At 34.9% G+C, this 20,199-nt stretch overlaps 1 non-coding gene across 1 annotated transcript; it reads left to right on the top strand.

The window, feature by feature from the left end:
• Positions 1–39: 39 nt before the first annotated feature.
• LOC135693398 (uncharacterized) lies at positions 40–13,662 on the top strand. The gene is made up of 6 exons (XR_016144002.1): positions 40–2,922; positions 3,869–8,971; positions 9,383–9,433; positions 9,865–10,566; positions 10,886–11,116; positions 11,531–13,662. It is a non-coding gene; the product is annotated as an uncharacterized LOC135693398 (transcript).
• The last annotated feature ends 6,537 nt before the right edge of the window (positions 13,663–20,199 follow it).

Below are 20,199 nucleotides of genomic sequence, written 5' to 3'. Positions count from 1 at the left end.
GTCAAGTTCAAACGCAACCTCATTGTTGTCATTGAAAACTTCTGGAACTGTGTTAGAACTGACTTTGAGCAATGTTTTAAATTAGCCGTCAGAAAATTGAACAATGTCAATAGTACATGGAAATTGGAAAGTCCAGTGTATAGAAGAACTTTTTTCTCATCTCCTTGAAACCACTCAGGAGTTCCAATTTTAAGCTTTTTGCTTGTCTCTTTTACCTGACACAACTCTGTAACAAGCCTATTTTTTTCTTCTTCCAACTCAACTATTTTTTTGCTGAGTTTCACAGAAATATGATGGGTAATATGAGTTTCACATTTCAGTTAAACCACCAGAATTTAATTCAGTCTGGGATGCAACATCATGGAAGCCTTTTTGGGAACAATCTTGTGTTGAACCTGGTAGTTCAGGACCAACTATCACACCAATCTGTTTAGTTTTATTTTCTGATTGGGGTAGCCTCTTCCTCACAGACATAAATGACTCTTCACCAGCAATCATTTCTTTTCTTTTTCTGTGCTCTATGAGACGGTCATTTCGCACCTTGTCTTTTAAAGGGTCAGATGGCTTTGTGTAACCCATTCTTAGAGATGGTACCCAATCTGGGTCACTCGACTGATACAATGAGGCTGGTTTACCTAAAACAATTATGAAGGGTTTCAAATATTTTTATGAAGCAAAGTGTTTTAAAAAAATATATTAAAACACATTTGTTTAAACAATATTACACGTAAGTGGTAAAAAACGATAAGTCAACAACATACCTACAAACACACTCATTCTGTTGAATATTATCATGAACACTCAATTTTAACGAAATAAATTAACCACATAACACAAAAAGATAAACTACAATTTTCAAAAATAGATTGTCACAACTTTACGTACCTGAAATGAAATGATCTGAACACACTCTGTAATGAGTTGATTCTGCCTTAATAACTTCCCGATTAATCGCCAACAGCCACTTATGCCTTCGGTCCGTCTATAGCTTTTCCGTTTCTTGACCATGAGCCGATATAATTTTAGGGATTCTAAATTATGATTTGTCAGAGTCACGATTAGAAGGATTGGAGCAACCGAAAACACAACAGAAGTTTACCATTTTCTATTTTCGCTTCGCTACCTTCACCGTTTACACAAGCATCCTCCACCTCTTGCTTGTCCTCCAAGATGGCGGAAACCTTGTTTTTGTACCCAGACTCCTGCGTAGTTTCGCAGCCCAACGGAACAGAGAATGAGTTTCCTAACCTTCTGGCTGACAAGAGATAGACAACCTTAAAGCTCTCTATATGTGCATCAGAAGAGGAAAAATAAAGCCTGCTGTGGTTTTAAGAGGCAAAAGCAATGTGACAAATGAGGAAAAGAGACAGTATGATAGTACACGTTTCTTGCTAGAATGGTGCTTGGATGGATACAGACTTGAATATGAAATGGCTTTACAGAACATTGATTCCTAGAATGGAGAACAAGACATATGAGAAAGTTTTTTAAGTTATCTTTGAGGAAAATGTAGGATTTCAGCAGGCAAAGGACAAGTTCTCCAGAATGATGTTGAAAAATCACAGCAAATCAAGCCACAACTGGTCCCCAGGTCACAAAAAACCGTATTACGGCATATAGGATTTTCAACCAAATAATTTGAACTGGCACAGCCGCTCTAGGACGGGCAAATTTTGTTGACATCCACAGGAACACCAACAACATGAAAACCCTAAGCACCAATAAACAAGGTAACTTTTGCACTACATTTTTTGGTAAAATTGGTGTCAGATTACTACAAACAAATTTGTTCTAAATCTCATTGAGCTCAAAATTGCTACGCCAATGATGGAATTTGCTTTTTGACCAATAAATTTCTCTTTCAAAGAGATGTCTCTAATAGACATCAAAATTCAAACTCTGTTAAAAAAGGAAGCAATAGCTCAAGTTACTTCTACAGAAGGGCAAATTTTTTCAAATATTTTTCTTCCTCCAAGAAACTAGGGCAAGCCCTGAATTGGCATCTTGAACAAAATAATTTTAAAATGGAGCTCTTACCCTCTATTTTGCCCCTTATTTGCTCCAAAGGAGCTTTTATGACACCCATTTATCTGACTAAAGCATAATTTTCACTTCAAATTGCCAGGCCCAAAAAATTTGTGCACTTACAATGGTGAGACATGCTGCTAGAGCCCCAATGCCTCTGTTATGGACTTTCCTTATTTCTTAAAATAGGTAATGAAACAAGTTTTCTCCAGACCTTGTCTGAAGGAAATAGCACTCTGATGCGTTGATGTCATAATTGTTCACAAAATCTTCTTGAAAGGCATTGTGGGATCGATGTGCGGACAAAAAAGATGCTAGAAAATGTAATTTAGAAGTTCTCAAAAGGTTGTTGGAATGTCATGGGCTAAAGAAATCCGGAAAGACCGATGAATTGGTAAAGATAATTTGTTGTTAAGCCTTCCAGTCGATCCTAAAGTTGATGGTGGAAAGTGGTATAATTTATAAGCTACTGGAGGCATTCAAGAGCCAAGCCATGCAAACCAACTTCAAGAATTTCCAATAAATGGATCAAGGAAGTTTCCATCAAGAAATTTATCAGCAAATTCCAACAATGGGCATGCCTATTTCTACCTTGTGGAATCAGTTAGTGGTACCAATTAGGGCCGTCCAAACCTTCCGATATACCTATTTGATTATTTGGTTTAAAATTTGATGAATATTTGATTATTCGGCGAATATGGGTGTGGCTAAGTGTAAGGTAAAAAACTGCAATCTGAAAATGTATTTTAATTTGATGAAAGTAAACAACAGCCAATCAGTCCAAACTATTTGATAAGTTGCTTTTCTATTGGGCCCTATAAATAATGTCTTTTCGACCCTTCCCTAGCGCTAGTCGCCCCAAAGGCCAGAAAGGCTAAAGGCTAAAGAACACGCTAGGTGAGTACGTTTACTTTTTGTTCTGAGCTGATTATGGAATCTTAGAATAAGTAAAAGTGAGATGCATTACATGTTGGAAAGTGCAAACAAACCTTTAAATTTTGATTATGCTGATAATGACCATGCAAGAATTTAACTCCAGATAAATTGAACTTAAGGCAGGCTTCCTTTAATTGTTGCGGGGCTGGATTGATCTTGATTTGTTCTTAAATTACTATTAGCGTGTGAGCAGTGGTATTGCTAGCTATTGCCTTCCGGGCAGGTGCAGGTGTTCACGCCTCGTTTGCCTACAAAGATAGTGTCTATTATTATTTGTTTGCAAACATATTTGGAAATGAATCGCCAACGTAACCCTGAACCGCAAAATCTATCGTTTTAGAGATGAAAGGGGTTGGCTCAGCCTCTTCATATTTCTTTTAATTGGTTTCTAACTTTTTACTGGTTTTAAGGCTCGTGCTCTTAGAAAATTATTCTTATGAAAAAAGAGTATAACTGCCTACTATTAGGTGCCTAATTGCCGTCCCCCCATCCGCTAATTAATTATTGATATTTTGTCCAATTGATTTTGGCACTTTGTGTTAATTACTGTAAAAAGTAATTAACAATATATGTAACTCATAATTTAGACCCCTCTGGTAATTGGAACCCCCCCAATTGATTTTGAACATAACACCTGTCCCCTCCCATTTATTCCGACCCCCCCCAGCAATTAGGCACTAAATAGAGAGTAGCAATGGCTACTAAATAAAAAATAGATCTTTGGCATCCTGTAAACCTTTCTGATATCTACTGAACTTGACAGTATGTACATTTTCCCCGTTTTATCTTCTTCCCCATGATAGGCAGCCAAAATGTTTTACATTACATTAAGTTACGTCTCAATAAAAGGAATGAGTATTTAAATTTCTCTAAAGTTTGGTGGTGTAAATTGTCATTTATCTTTAAGAAAATGGATGCAGAAAAGAAAAACAAAACAGTTGTGGAGGAGATGGATGTATGATCTCATGTTTTATTATATCTATGAACATTTTTGTTTTTTTAATTATTCCACGGAGAGGCATGTTTCCCTTAGCAATGCTAGTGTGAATCTCACAACTTTGCTTAAATTTCACTTTTTCCACCCCATTGCTTGGACATTTCACTTTGATGCAATCAATAAATAGTATATCAAAATTGATTATTCTAAATTGATATTTGGGTTTGAATTTTGTTTAAGAGGGATTAGAATTGCAGATTTTAATATCTTCATTTAGCGTAATATAGAACCTACCATACCAGCAACAGATTGGCACAGTCAAGCGCCATTTTGCTATGATTTTTATTTCACTTTTCTCAAGGTATGTTCGCAATCCTGTGTACTATTTTGCATGAAAAAAGATCAAATTGTTCATTTTGTTAATATCCTTCTTAGTCAGGCTAGAATGTACGTCAGTCGTAACTGGATGTACTGCTTGAGTTAATTTTAGGCTGGACTTTACTTTGTTTGCAATTTCACTTCTTATCACCATATTCTTTGAACATTACGATCTGTTGCACTCAATGAATATTGCATCAAATGTGATTATTCTAAATTGATCTTAGGGTTTAAGTTCTCTTCAAGACGATTTTGAATAGTAGATTTCAATATCTTCAGTGCTACTATACTAGCAAATTAAAAGATTTAAATTTTTTCATTTAACAGTTTTGATATTTAGTCAGTTTGACAACAATAATTTTACCCTATCAACCGTTACTCTCTACGTCTCAGAAATAATTATATATTTTAAAAAAATTATTTATAGTCTTTTGGTATAAATTTTCCCTTACCTTCAAGGAGGTAGAAAACGGAGAATCCTTGGCGGGGGAAGAGAAGATATGATCACATTCCTTTTTATTATTTCACATTAAAAAGAAAACAAATGTTGAAGAGAGCTGTGGCGGCGGGGGGAAAAAGGAGGTATCATTGCATTCCTTTCTATTATTTCACATGAATTTTTAGAAGCAGTGATTTTTAGAATAATTTTATGATTTTCGATGATATCTCGTCAGCTTGACAACAATAATTGTACCCTATCAACCGTTACCCTTTGTGATGATAGGCAGCTTAAAAAAGGTTGACTGTTTGCTCATTGTCAAGTTACGTTTCAGTAATGACAAAATATAGCAAAATCTGATTACAGTTTTCTGGTGTATATTTTCGCTTACCTTCAAGGGAGTTCAAGAAGAGCTTCGAATCTTTTTTGAACGAAGAGAAAAGGTATGCTCTCATTGCTTTGTATTAATTCATACGGTTAAGAAAAAATGCTCATTTGATAAAGCCACAGGTAGTAATATACATTTCTAAGCAAAGATGCTAGTACAACTGGGCGTACTGCTTGAGTAAATTTTACACTGGACACTGTAATTGTAGAAATTAGTTATAATTTAACTTATTTCTACCTCATCTTTGAAATATTACGATGTGGTGCAATCAATCAATAATGCATAAACAATTATTATTCTAAATTGATGATAGGTTTAAGACGGATCAGAATTATAAAATTTAATATCTTTATTGTATGTTTTGTAGTTGCTGCCCTACGAACAAAAACTGAGGGCCCTAAAGCACAGGGTCGCCCGTGTTTTTCAATTGAAACAAAGACAAAACTTCATTATGCTCGATGAGCATGAAAAAAAGTTATACAAAATAAGGTATTTGTTGTTACATTTTCAACTTTAAAAATGTCAAATAGTGCACATGCTTTCCAAACTCCTCTAGTGGCGTTTCTTGCTTTCTCTATCTGTAGTATTGGGTTATCAATTACTAATACTAAGTCTTGAACTCAATATGTAGTTTTTTCGATGTTTATTATTTCACTTGTTAGTGTGACGAGTCTCACTTATAATGACATAGCTAATCTGATGTTGAGTCTTTGATTGAACAAGAAAATCAAAAAAGCAAAGTTTTTCTGATGTTTCTCTTTTCAATATTTATTTTCAGTGTTCCTGTCCTTATTTCTATTTAATTTCTTTTTAAGACCAGGGATGACGATATATGTCAAATTTATCGACATGAGAAGAGAAAAGGCGAAGAAGGGGGAGTCCGGTAGGGACAGCCCCAGATCTGGCCACTATCATAATTAAAGTGGCCATCACCAAAGTTTTAACATTTATTATAAATAGTAGTAGTTGTTGTTGTTGTTGTTGATATTAGAATGTTGTTTGGTTTTAGATTGTTGTTAAAATAAAAAAATCAATCTGAATGTCTTCTCTCTCTGTTAATCTACATATGCATAAAGACCTGGCACGGCTGTTGATAGTTAATTATATAATTTGTGGCATTTATTGTTGATACTGATGTCTAAACTTCTATAGACCTGTATTCTGACCAGATGAGATTGTGCAAAGTTCAGAACATATAAATTTGGCTGTTTGGCAAAATTTGAATTTCTTCCTTTATTATAAACATTATGAAAATTGAAATTGAAATTTATAGGAACCGTATTATAGGAAAATTGAAATTATAAGCAAGGAAACATCCGAAGCAGGCTAGAGACCAGTGGTTTTTTGTGAGGCTCGACAAATGGGAATCTATAAGGTTAGATTTTTAATAATTTTTAGACTAGACGTGGCTGTGAATTCATAGTTGTGTGAAAGTAACAAAAAAGGACATTGAATAATTTTTTCATAAAGTGTAAATAGCACAACGAAACCAGTTGTAACAAATCAAATATATATTCCTTGTGGCTTTACTTAACAAAATGATGTTTTCAAGGCGTTTTACATTATTATTGCTGCTGTGTTTCTAGGCTGGCCACCCCTCCCCCTCCACAACTAATTTGTGTCTTATTATGAAAAACTTTACTGCCGTAGCTCATGAGCTTTCTGCAACAGGTTAAGGACCATGCTACTGCCATGTTTATGAGGCCCAGCCCTCCATTTAGTGTTGCAGTTTCTAGGCTTTATTCTCATAACTCTCAAACTGTACGAATGAAGGCTGGGGCCAAAGACTCATTTTGAAGGGATCCCCAAGGGTCATCTTTTTGGGTGGTTACACTCTACATTGGGCGTGGCTATGATGTCATAGTGACGTCATAGTCTTCAACTTCATGGAATTTTTGAAAATAAACTAATTAAATACATGTTGAACGTCAAAATGAAAAACACCAAATGAAAGATCTCATCAAAGCGATTCGAATGGTGGTATTGGTTTTTGTTTTACTCTCGAAATTGATGTTTGAATGATGTTTCCATTTTTTGTAATGCAGTGTTGAAGAGGCCCGGCCCCTCATTTTGTGTTTCAATTTCCAAGCTTTATTGGCATAACTCTCAAACGGTATAAAGTATGCTAGGGGCCAATGGCTCATTTGCAAGGATTTAGCAAGGGGAATTTTTTAGATTGGGTGGGCTGTGATGTGATAGTGACGTCATAGTCTTGAATTTCAAGGAATCTTTTTAAAATTAAAAGGTTCAATACATGTTGCACAGCAAAACGAATAACACCAAATAAAAGATCTCACCAAAGCGATTCGACCGGTGGTAACGGTTTTGGTTCTACTCTACCAAGATAAAATAAGGAACTAAGATAGTCTAACTAAATTTGCCCGAATTGCCCACTTTGCCTTGGCCATTTTTTTGTTTCCCTGTTATTTGATTTGTCAACAAAGCACATCGTTTTGTTCTTCAAACATCGGCGAACATCTTTGTAACAATTGTTTATTGTTTTGACCGTGTTCGCTGTGTCTCTGGCCCGTTGGAAACTAAGCAATTTCGGGCCCTCCATTGGTAGATCCCAGTGCAAAGTGAAGATGTTGAACGCGCAGATTGCTATTTTGGGCGCAAGTTCCCTGATGCTCCTTCAGCGCGCATACGGCCATCCAATGCTGTTTTCAGGGGGTCCGGTTGTGTTGCACAATTAACAACAACAAAACATCACTTGGGCCTAAGTATACGTTGATGCCGCACTCCAAATGGCTCAGCGAAAGTCGTTAGATTTTCCGACAGTGTCAAAAGATGTTAGAGCTTTATTAATTAACAAGTTGGCCAGGAAAAAAACGCTAGAAGCAGGATCAGGGACATCTGCTACAGTAGAAACCAAAGTTTTTTCTGGCGAGGAGCAAAGTTTAGAAAACCAGGCAAACATCTTCGTTGGTACACCATCAGGCACGCCATCAGAGAGAGAAAGCTTTGTGGAGTCGTTAGTAAATTATTTGAAGAACACAAAGAGGCTTGAAAACGTGGATGCAACACAAATTGCTTTGAAACACGGCGAATCTTTCCTAGAACTGAAAAGAAAGTGCCCTGATATTACAGATCTTTCCAAAGGTGGGCCATCTCATTCATCCAGAGCAGTTATCCTGAACGATGGAAATGCGATTTTTCAGGTCTTTTCGAAGCCCAAATGGACTTTCAAACTAACTAACGACGATGGCTCTTTTGATAGTGAACTAATCGACAATTTGCTAAGTCTCTTTGACATGCAGCATTACCCTTGCATTGGAGTATCCCCTTCAGAGTTTGAATTAATGTCAAAGAACATGCATATAAATTAAAAAAACAAAGAAGAACACAAGAGTCCTTTTGATCGAATAACTAGTACCAAATGTCAAGTTTGGTTTAAAGTTGGACAGAGTTTAAGTAAAGCCCAAAAAGCAGCAGGAGCAACATGTGGGGAATGCAAAGCCTTTTTTAGGTATGTTAAGAAAGAATGTTAAGAATAGAGATGATGGAGTAGAAGTAAAGCATCAAGAGCGACTAAAGGCAACATTAAATTTTGGAATTACAAAATTAACACCGGTCAGTAAGCAGAAGAGGCTTCTGGCAAATTCTTGGAAAATAGGGGATTTGCAAAAAAAAGGTGCATCATTTCAATCTAAACTAAAAGACTATGAAATCACCTTGTGTAATGAAGAAAACAGAGACATGGAAAGTGTGGTCAACTGGATCAACAAAAATGTAGGGAATGAGCTGGAAACAGTGTTCAATGAGGGGGCTGATATGGATGAAAATTTGCCTAAACTCATCAAGGAAGTATGGGATAAAGACACTGAAGATAGAAGTCAATTCCACAGAGATCAATTTGTCAATAAAGGTTAGCATGTTATGTTATTTGATTGTTGCACCAACAATAAACAGTGGTCTTTAAAAATAGATTAATTTGTGATCTATTGTAATCATAAAATAAATATAAATTGCTATATCTTTTTAAAATATATTTTTTGGGTCAACCAGTCATAGAATTACTTTTTTAGGTTTTGAATATGAGAAAAGTTTAAAAAATAGACAAAAATTACAACTTTTCTTGTCCAGGGCAAACTAATTCATTTGTTGGTCAACTTTTATGCAAGATATTTTTTTGGATTGCTAGTTTGTACCCCTTGGTCCTAAATATCTATGCTTACACCCCCTGGTGAAAAAACATTTTATTATCTTTTTTTCTATATGAACATTTATTATCTTTTTCTTTAGATTTGAAATGACTGTCTTTCATTTGCAATTTCAGGAAAGCAAAATGCCAATGGCCATCGTTGGAGCATGATAACATACCGTGTTGGTTAATTTGAAAATAATATAACATTATTTTTATTGACAAGAAATTTTATTAGCAAAAATTCATAAGTTATTTCTTACTAAGATAGTTTTTCCTTTAAGAAATTTCCTGGATACTATCTTTTTGGTTTAGAAGAAAATCCTAGAAAAATAAATATTTAGCTTTTATGCTTACCTACAAGCTTAGTTGGTGCTATGTGTTTGTACCACATGAAATGTAGGATTTTGAATTGATGAGCCTGTACTTAAACATGATGGGTCTGGACTTATGTAGAAAAAATGACCACAACTTCTTTGAACACCTATTATTTACTGACAAAAAAGGAAGAAAATTGTTCCCTACATAAATTTTTTTTGGACTCAATTAACACTTTTTTAGCATTCTGTTTAGTATGAAAAATATTGTCTATTATCTATAACCTTTTTTATTTGCAGCCCTTGCAATCTACATTCGGTCTCCAGCTGCCTTCAATGCCTTGAGAAGTTTTAAGATTCTGGAGTTACCTTCTACTAAAAGTCTTCAAACATTTACAGCGGTTAGGAACCATTCGCCTGGTGTTAATGAGGACTACATAGCAGAAAAAAGGAAGACTATGATTTGTTCTCAGAGGAATCTTTGAAAAAAGGTTTAAAGAAGCCACTTGGGGTTGGCATATTGATTTTGACGAGGTAAAAGTGATTGGGAAAGTTGTCCTAAATATGAAAAGTGACATATTTTTGGGGCTTGCAATGGATGTGGATGACCTTAATAGCCTACATGACATATATCATCATTGGAATCCACAGAGCCAACACCAGCTGAATACATGCTTCAGTATTTATGGCGAGACCTCACATCCCAGCTTTGATATCATAGGCACATACTTCAGTCTGAGATCAACCATAAACCACACAACAGTTATTGAGACTCTTTTGGAAACAATGCGAGTTTTCAATAACTACAGCTTCAAGACCATTGGTGTTGTCTGTGATGGGGCAAGTAGTAATATGGCTGCAATAAAACTTCTTTCAAATGATAAAGTTGGAGCATATGGTACATCTGATGATGACACAAACAAACATAAAGTAAAGCCCTGGTTTCAAAATCCATTTGATCCAGACATTGATGTTTTCTTTGTTATCTGTCCATCCCACCAGGTACCACAACATTTATATGTATATACTTTCAATCCTTTGCATCTTCTTAGATTTTTGTTTGAACAATTGGAAATTGAAGTTTGTGAAGGTTGTCAATAAGTAAAATATTTGCAGAGATTTGCCAAGCCAAAAAGCAAAAAACCCAAAAATTGATAGGAAATTATCGAAAAATGTAGTATATTCTTTTCAAAAATATTATTTACTTTTATTTTTGTTTTCCAATCTCTTTTAAGTACACAGACCATGAGACCATTAAAAACCCATAAAACTCTCTATCGCTATATTCCCTTTCCAATTGTCTTTCTCTATTTATTAACAGTTGAAAAACCAGATAAATGCCCTATTTGCTTCAGGAAATTGTGGGACAAAGGAATTTAAGATGGAAAAGGGTGGATGTAAGTTTGGTTGGAATACTATCATTGAAATGTGGCAGAGGGAATGCACAAGAGTAGAGACTGGTATCATGCGCAAAGTGCCAAAGTTGCTTCCATCCTTCATTGAATGCGATGCTTGGACCAAGTTAAATGTTGCTCCAGCTAAGATAATGCAGGTATTTTATTAAGTTATTGGCCATCCAAACTGCAATCTCCATATACTTTGAACCTTGTCCTCATCGGTACAAATTCTAAATAATCCCTAAATTTTTTTGAGAATTTTTCATATTCTGATACAAAATTTTTATTCATATAAAGACCATACAATTTTGTTAACAAGAGATTTGCAGAAACTTAAAATATTCCCAATAATTATTATGAACAATTAAAAATTCTAAGTTAAACATTTTGTGCAAGGCCTGTTTTTACCAAACCCATGATAAAAGTTGAACCAATTTAGTTATTCTCTTGTGTAAAAACAGTCAATATCATCATCATGAAGTGCAATATTTGCTTTATATATCCAATGAGCCTAGCAAAGAAAAGTAAACATTTTCAGCATATCAAATTTCATGACTACTTTTTTTCAGCAAGACAATGTTCTCACTGAGCTTTATGACCATGCAAATCCACAAGATGTTGCAGAAAAACCCAAGGATTTTGAAGCTACAGTTCTAGTCCGTAATTATTTACTTGCCTGCAACAAGATATTTGAAAGGGGAGTGTTATCAAATTCAAAGATAACAAGCAGTGATTTAACCATAGTTAATAATATTGAAGATGGGTATCAATTCTTTGAAGAATGGTGGGAGAAATTAAATGCTGGTGGAGACTTCCAACCTCAATCTTCGGCAGAAAGAAGATTCATTTCATGGCAAACATGGGATTTACTTAGAATTCTTGTCTATGGGTTCACAGGTCTGGTGAAACGGTTTCTGCACGATTACAATGGTTATTATATATTCCCATTAAAGGTTAATGGCAGTGCTGCTGAAACGCTTTTCTCACAGTTTAAATTTGAAACAAACAGCAAGTTATCGTCAGTCAACTATGCAACAGCTAGATCCCGTGTATTGATGAAGAAATGGGCAGCCTTGGCACCGTGCATGGAGGTGCCAAGGCTGCCCATGGCTACAGGGATACACCGCTGTACATCAAAGAAAAAAAGCAACGACGCAAATTTTATAAGAAGTCATCATAAAGAACAATTTTTTGTTTGAGTAAAACATTGCAATTTAGAACCATTACATGTATCCTAGATACTTTGAAGACCACCAAAATAGATTTAAAACAAACTTGAAGACAATCTTCCTATATTGATTTTCCCCTTCCTTTGGTTTTTAAAAACTTGGTGGAAAAACAATTTGGTGGAGTTATGACTTTTTTATCATTCTTCTTTCTTCAATTAACTTTACTGTTCTGTTGTATTTAAAACACACTGAAATGTATATATAATCCTCTATTAATTACATCATACAGGGAACATATCTCAATAGCTCATTAGTGATTGTAGTTTAGTATACTAAATTGCCATTAATATTTGTTTTTTTCTGAGAAAAGATTTTGAGTTTGAGTTTCTTCAAAGTTCCCAGTTACCTAAAAGATCACTTTATAATCTAAAAATTCTGACAATGCCACAACAGCCTAAGCAAAGATTTGGTGAGAATTCTCATGCAACACTGAAAACATAAATTACATTGTTGTGTATTGTTATCTTGAAGATTTTGCTCGTTGCATTTTTGATTGTCTCTCCACATGGTACAAATGGTCTCTAATGGAAGAACCACCTTTAACTAGTTTGCCCTTTTTATGAGCACGCAAGCTGTAATACGATTGCGTCAACTGCCCAACATGAGAATGAACCATTTTGTTCTGCCACCACTTGAACAACCTGGGAATATGAACTGCTGTGAAGAGCTTCTTACTTCTTGAAAAATTTACCCTGATATATTCAATTGCTTCACTAAAGATGACTTCCAACTCTTTGCAATTTTTCACATTTGAAGATGTTACCTAAAGATTGTACAAATTATTGAGTAAATCAGCAGTGATACCTATTATTAGATAGTAAGACATTTTAACAAAGCATCAATAAATTTAGTATGGAATTTGAATTTTTCCTTACAACCTTAATATAAATTTTTTCAAAGGAAGATATCACCAATTAGCATCAAATAACACATAAACAGAACATTAACAGGTTGTTTTAGCATTTGAAGATAGTTTTCAATGGTTAATCATGTGAGTCATGCCTTAAAAAGGTTCACAAACGAAGGTAAATTATCTGATATTTTTTGTTTTAGATCTTATCCTATCCGATTAATGTAATTATCACAAATAGAGGAAAAATGTTTAAAAATTTTGATTAAAGTCACACAAAAATTTCAACTTCAACAAGTTTCAAGTTTCATGATATCATCCAATAAACTATAACTTTTTACTTTCTCTTTTTATAAACAGGGGAAATCTTTTGAACATAAGCAATTACCTTGATAAGATTACTTCCATAAATCTTTAGTCCTTCTTGATTGGCTGTTAGACGTATACATCTGTCCAAAAGGCGGAGATAAGGTAAAAACACCCACTTTGGCACAGCAAGAGCACATTTTGTTCTAGACCAATCAACGGGTTTGTTTACAAAATGTCATTAGCCAATCACCGGCCTCCATTTCGAGCTTGATTTTTGAATGTTTCAAACCAAAACACAGTTGCTGTGGAGAAAAACCTACCCCAATACTTTTGCCCGGGAAAAAAATTTATGTTCTTTAACCTAGAAGATTTTTCAAACTTAGTTTCTAGAGTATTTGTTTCGTACCAATCTCGGAGCCCTAAGCAGAAACACAAACGGTGTCTGAAATATCTGCACTGAAACATCACTTATTTCCCACCAGAGACCTACCTCCAAAACTGCCCAGCCCCCAATTTACTTTATATGAAGATTTCGTTAATTAAACAAGGAAACATTTTAAGATTTAAGTTACCTGATAGTTTGCGCAAGCAAATCACCCAGCTATCATTTGGGAATAATGTATTTTCTTAAAAAAACTAGGCTTTATAATTGCCTATTTCCTCCTCTACACTACCGCACGGGATGCCTAGGCCCTTTCTGAACATTCCTCCTGAGCATCACAGTCAATGAAACTCAAACCACTTTTGTGAAGCCATTAGACATCAGTCTATAGTTTGAAGCCAAAAAGGCCAAAATATTGGCAATACTTTCAATTCAATTTTTGAGAGATATCGTCTTTTTTAAAAGTAACAAAGACCTACTTTTCCTGGACAGTCTCAAAGCCTTAAAACCTTACTGATACCTGCTAAAAGGTTTTTAGAACAAGGCATGATAACTTTAGAAATATCTTTGCTAAATCAAATTTGGTTGTCTCAGAACCAATATGATCAAATTGACCTTGAATTTTGTGGCAAGTGATACATTATCAGCCTTTGGTCGTTTCAAAGCTATTTTCAGCCGAACGTCCTTTCAAGGCATTTGAGGCACGCTACTGCCAATAGGGAAAATTTTGTTAACTCACTCCCCTCACGAAAGTATCTGGAAAGTTTCGAATTTACAATTTATAGATTTTTGATTGCAAAACTCTTTTCTGAATTTCCTTGAATTTTTCTATAAGTTTCTTTGGCCTTTGAACCATTTACTTGTCTATAAAAATTATTTTATCCATGTGTAATTAAATGTTGTGAGGGTTTTTGTCAAGCTGGTAGAGAAGGAAACGAAAATGAATCCCAGTCACCTGACATTTGACATCCGTTGATTTGCGTAAGGCAAGTAGCGCAAAGGTTTCTTATTTTAAGAAAAATATATAACAGATGAAAAGAGCAGAAGTTTTGCGACAGTTTGATGACTTGTTTCATTTTGTAAGGGTTTCTCAACAAATTATTATCACTAAATTAAAGAGTCGTTATCATCAGCCTGAATTTGTTTTTGTCCGAAAAGGAAATCGATTGTTGAACTGTCCTGATACTTTCGTGAGGGGAGTGTTTGCATCCAAGGAGATGAAGTGTGGTTTTGACAAAACTGCAGCATTGGTTTTCCGTTCACTGGATTGAACATTGCCGCAATGAATTGATGGACTTGGAAATTTCGAAAAATTCGAAAAGATGGGCATTCAAAAAGATGGACTTGGAGGCTTTCGAAAAATTCTACATATATGGATTGAGTTCTCACAATGGTCTCCGTTGAAGTATAAACAATTTGGACCAAGATATTTGACCAATTCTTTCATAACATAAGGAAATGAGCAGTTCATTAATAACACAGAGGGAAATGAGCAGTCTTAGACACCCAAGCATAAAGTTAAGTATCTGTGAGCTTACATAGAAATCTCACACGGTTGTGCAAAGAAAGGCTTATTTTATTGCAAGTACAGGTACTTGTAGGTACAGTGTACATGGCCCATAAAACATAGTAATTTTTTACAAGTTTACTCCTTCTTGAGACAAATAGTTTTTGAAAAAAGAGAAATTCAAAGTGTTTTCTTTCAGTTGGGGTAAATAAATGCATGTATAGATGTCACTGACCGATTAAAAAACAAGCTTAGTATTTGGTAACATTCTAGCAGTTCTGAAACGTTCTTACAAAGCAGAAATATCATTTAGAACTATGGTCATAAAGCCACAGAATTCATTTACAGAGGCAAATTTTGCTGAAATAAATCGGTACGAGAATAAATTTTAATTCAAGGCCAATTTGATCATATTGGTTCTCAAACAACTAAATGTGATTTGGCAAAGATATTTCTAAAGTTATCATGCCTTGTTCTAAAAACCTTTTAGCAGGTATCAGTAAGGTTTCAAGGCTTTGAGACTGTCCAGGAAAAGTGGGTCTTTGTTACTTTTAAAAAAGATGATATCTCTCAAAAATTGAATTGAAAGTATTGCCAATATTTTGGCCTTTTTGGCTTCAAACTATAGACTGATGTCTAATGGCTTCACAAAAGTGGTTTGAGTTTCATTGACTGTGATGCTCGGGAGGAATGTTCAGAAAGGGCCTAGGCATCCCGTGCGGTAGTGTAGAGGAGGAAATAGGCAATTATAAAGCCTAGTTTTTTTAAGAAAATACATTATTCCCAAATGATAGCTGGGTGATTTGCTTGCGCAAACTATCAGGTTACTTAAATCTTAAAATGTTTCCTTGTTTAATTAACGAAAGCTTCATATAAAGTAAATTAGGGGCTGGGCAGTTTTGGTGGTAGATCTCTGGTGGGAAATAAGTGATGTTTCAGTGCAGATATTTCAGACACCGTTTGTGTTTCTGCTTAGGGCTCCGAGATTGGTACGAAACAAATACTCTAGAAACTAAGTTTGAAAAATCTTCTAGGTTAAAGAACATAAATTTTTTTCCCGGGCAAAAGTATTGGGGTAGGTTTTTCTCCACAGCAACTGTGTTTTGGTTTGAAACATTCAAAAATCAAGCTCGAAATGGAGGCCGGTGATTGGCTAATGACATTTTGCAAACAAACCCGTTGATTGGTCTAGAACAAAATGTGCTCTTGTTCTTTGGCACAAACAGCCACCCTCTGTCTCTTTCTCTCAGTGCAACTGGAATGTTTGGGTTTTTCTTTTCATTTTAGGTCATCACAAGTTGGTACAGAAACTTTCTGAAATCAACTTGTGAGCTCCATTTACTTTCATTCTGCTTTCTTTGATAATTAGTTATCGACCTCTTTACACACTTATAAATTTTTCCAAAGCAACCACCACTCAACACCAACAATGATTCAGTGGAATTTGCTTTTTCTGGTATGTCTGTTTCCAGATGCTCCTTTTCTTCCTTTATTTTGTTAAACTTTATCACTTCATTTTGGACAAATGTAAATACTCCGGCTGCAATAGCTTGGACAACTTGATTGTTTACATAAAGATCAAATATCCGATCCAGACAGCAGGTAGTTTTGGAGTTCGAATTCGCATGTGAAATTTGATGCAGCCGTTGATGAATTTTGGTTTGTCACAAGAATTACTTTGTTACTCAGACTTGGATCGTTTGGAAATCGTTTAGGTTTTTCAAGACCGCATTGTTGGATTATTTGGCGGTTGAGTTCGACTCCTTAACTATTTACCAAGAAAACTGGACTCCTTTAACTATGGATTTTTTGTATTCTTTTATGTGGACTTTATTGAGAACATTTATCAGTCGGACTGGACTTTTATGGATTGATTAATATAGCTACAGTTGTTTAATGGTATCGCTGATAATTGGATTGTAATCATTTAATTCCATTGAGATTCATCTCGTTCCAAATGGTTTCTTTTTTTCAAATTCTGGTCTCCCTGTCAGCGGCCCGCGGTTTCGGTCTTTGCTGACACCATTTCGCTTTTGAAATTGTTTTGAGGAGAAACGAGAAGAAGTGGGAAGGTATGTTTGTATCACTAATAATTTAATTGTTCTTACTATAAGAAAGCATTATTTTTATTGCTTGAATATGGAATATGAGAAGAAAATGTTCCTCTGCGCTTATGGAAATTTATTTACTTTCTGTCGCTAGTATCCCCCAATACTATTCGTATTGCCGAATTGTAGAACATGACATTAAAAAGATTTGTCGTTTCTAAAATTATAAATTTTTGTCGGTTTTATTCATGAGATTACAGCTGCAAAATTTGCTCCTTTGTTTGAATTATTTGTGACAGCTTTTCTTTAGAACAATAATTCGGCGGCTGTTCACTTTGCACACAGTTTTATGCAGCATTCTAAACAAAAGATAATGTCATTGTAATGATGACAGGATACTTTTTCCTTCATTTTCACCCCAGTTTCTTAGACGTGTCTCATTGTTTCTTCAGATATTTGATAGCCCTTGGCAGACACTTTTTTTCAATTAAATCATTTTTAGTAAGTTGTCTGCTACACTATTTGTAAATTTCCACTTTCACCCAACCATATTTAACTAAACTGTTGAATTCACTTGTCATTGCTACACAATTGGAATGAATAAGTTATTATTGGTTATAACTACTTTAATGAAACTTTTTCAGCTAATGTCTTTAAATCTGAAATTGTAATTACCATTGCTGTTTGAATTGTATAGTGATTTAATTGTTTTATTCTGTTCTTTCCTAAAACAAACATGCATATTGGTATGGTCTTAACTGTAGTAATAATTGCAGCACTTTTATACCTTGCTTAATGTAAACATAAATTCATATTTTCATGTTATTTTTATCAACATCATTATGAATTATACCATATTGCCCTCCTTGACATAAGGTTAACACATGGAATGCCATTTTAAATTCTTTGAGATTGAGACTGCCCTGATTGTGAATTGTTCATATTTGTATAAATTTTAGTTGTAAATTGCTGCAATTCTAATGTTGATCAGAAAATAGTTGGTGCTCTTATGAGTCAATCCTTAAATTTAATTATTAATTATTAAATATCAAAGGTCGTTTTCCAGCATTTTGAAAAGTGAAACTATTTGCAGCACAAAAGCCCACTAACCCCCACCCTCTAGCCACATTCCACTCCTCCTGCCTCCTTCCAATATTGCTTTATTGGCTTTGTTATCCCTAGGTTTGCAAAGTTTGAAGAAGGCTTGTATACATAAACAATTTGACCAGTTTACGCTATTCGATCAGTCAGGGTTATTTGAAAAATCACAGTTAATCCAATAGTCAAAGCTATTTGATCAGTCATTGCCATTCGATCAGTCACGGTTATTCCAATCGTCACGGTTATTCTAACAACCATTGTTACCTTTTGTTCGTCTCCAACCGAATAATCGTACTATTTGAACTATTTGCTTGTAACCGAATATTCCCTATGGGCTTCAGATAATCGAATATTGAAACAGGTGAAACAGGAATATTGAAACAGAAACGAATATCCGAATATTGATTATTTGACCTTCGGTGGACAGCCCTAGTACCCGTCTCATAAATAATGACAGTAGTGAGGAAGATGATAGACACTGTTACTGCAAAGCCACTATGTAAAGGTAGAAATTTACAAAAAAGTGGTTTCATGGAAAACCTTCAGGATAATTTCATTGAAAGTAGGAATGGATTTATTGTGCACGTCCATGTTCAAAATTCAATGAATAACTTGCTACCCTTGAATGTGGCAGTAGTTTTAAGATATTCAAGCGGCAATGTTAAATATGCAATTTGTGATTGAAAAGCAAGTGTACTTTGGAGATATGCACATATTGCAACTGCCCTACTACATCTAAGTGATACATCAAGAGATCAAGATTTCATTTTCAAGATCTTTATTTTTCCATCAATACCCTAGTACAAAACAACTTGTATATTTAAGCAGCTACAAAGGGACTAACTGCAACAAACTAAATGAAGCAAAACAAATGAACAGTAACATGTGTCTAAAAGAACGTAACTATGGCTAGAAATAAGGCGAATAAAAAGAAATCATATTGGTTGTGAATTGGGGGCTGTGTTCAGTGAACAGGTTTCCAGCCAGTTTAATGACACCTTTTGATTCATTGACATGTTTGTTGTTCCTGTAGTGTTCGAAGAAATTGCCATAATTCCCTCCATCTCCCAGCCATGCACTTGCAACACAAGTAAAAAGCATGCAAAAAACTTCCAAGTCCATGCATCTTGCTAAATATCAATCCAGCAAACGAAAGCCAGCACCAGAGCTATATAACTGGTATCCAAGACCAGAGAAAGCAATGGGTGCATATGCCAGTAATGCTGTAATAGCCAACTTTATATCTAATACTAGAGAAGATAAGATGATTATGTGAGAGACATTTCTCAAAATAAAATATAATCAGTTTGTTCTTGATGAAACAGACATTGTTTTGTACAAAAAATGTACAGTAAGTTCAAAACTGAAGCCCAGTTTATATCTATCCGTTTTGTTTATATCTAATATTTTAGGAACAATGTAGTTTACACTATTGAGTTTGCCATTGAGTTGGTTCCTTTTGTTAACATTGCCTTGTTTACGTTACTTTTGAGACTAATTTTTTTGAATAAAGCCTCAAATGTGCATATCTAAGAATTTGGTTTCTCTCAGTTTGCTTCTTTCTCATTACAACCCCATTAGCTAGAAAGTCTGCTTCTTTTGAGAAACTTTTTTGTGCATGCTCAACAACCTGAAAAACTAGCAACAGGGTATCGCTTTTTCAACATTGGCATTCTTTCAGGCATTTTGGACATGTTGGTCTGTCCTGAATGTGTATGACACAAAGCAAAGCTTCAAAGCAAATAAATAGAGCACTTGAAGTCAACAAGCACCTTGTATATTCCATGCACAGAAACGGATTGGTTAAACAGG

Source organism: Rhopilema esculentum, chromosome 9 (assembly GCF_057945365.1).
Source record: "Rhopilema esculentum isolate cy_ngs chromosome 9, ASM5794536v1, whole genome shotgun sequence".
NCBI lineage: Eukaryota > Metazoa > Cnidaria > Scyphozoa > Rhizostomeae > Rhizostomatidae > Rhopilema > Rhopilema esculentum.
Note: the sequence above shows the minus strand (reverse complement) of the source record. Positions and strands in the feature narration are given on the sequence as shown.